The sequence below is a fragment of the Syngnathoides biaculeatus genome, chromosome 5 (genome assembly GCF_019802595.1).
Source record: "Syngnathoides biaculeatus isolate LvHL_M chromosome 5, ASM1980259v1, whole genome shotgun sequence".
NCBI classification, from domain to species: Eukaryota; Metazoa; Chordata; class Actinopteri; order Syngnathiformes; family Syngnathidae; genus Syngnathoides; species Syngnathoides biaculeatus.
In genome coordinates, this window is record NC_084644.1 from 3,132,393 (window position 1) to 3,133,189 (window position 797).

A 797-nucleotide genomic window follows, 5' to 3' on the forward strand; every position below is an offset into this window, starting at 1 on the left:
GTAGGAACCACAAACCAAAGACGAAGGCTCCGCCTCGATTGCAATTAACAGGCCAGCGCTGGAGGGAATTTCATTCTTTTTATGAATGTGGATTTTTTTTTTTTTTCCCAAGGTGAGCCAAAATCATGTAAACGGTTCAAAATAGGAAAAAATAAGGCTGCGTTCCATCTGTCCGTTGAATGTAAACCCAGCAACTATTAAAAACACGTGACCAAAAAATGTCAATTTCTTTAGGGGTCTGGAACGGATTAATGGCATTTCAGTTCATTTCAAGGGGTAATATGGATTTGACAGACAAATACAGTGTATTGAGTTCCGACTTGAATTAATACGGCGGCAGAAGCTTTTTCGGAGTGAGCCTCGTTCCTCCGTGTGCTGCTGCTGTGTGTCACTCCAGACACGGCGGGCTTTCGGAGCGCCGTAGAGTTTCCCCTAAATCATATTCAGAAACCTCATAAGAGAAAACAAGGTGACCACATCAGCTGCCGTGGAAGTCCAGGGTTCCCTCCGTTGTTATTCCTTCTCTCAAGGCCACATATGAGTCACTGCTTTGACTGGCAAGACTTCCAACGGCGGGCACAAGGTCTGCAGGAACGCTCACAACGCTCGTCGCTCTTTTTCACGCATGCGTCTGTTGTCTTAAGCTTTCTTTCCCTTCTCCTCGCTTGTCCTCACGCTGCGTTCGCGCCTCTCACGTCAAGTGGCAATTTCTGCATCCGCACGAGGCCTTTGCTGCTGTTTTTTTGTTTCTGTCCTTGACCGCTCATCCGTCATAATTTCCGCCTGACAGGCCCGGC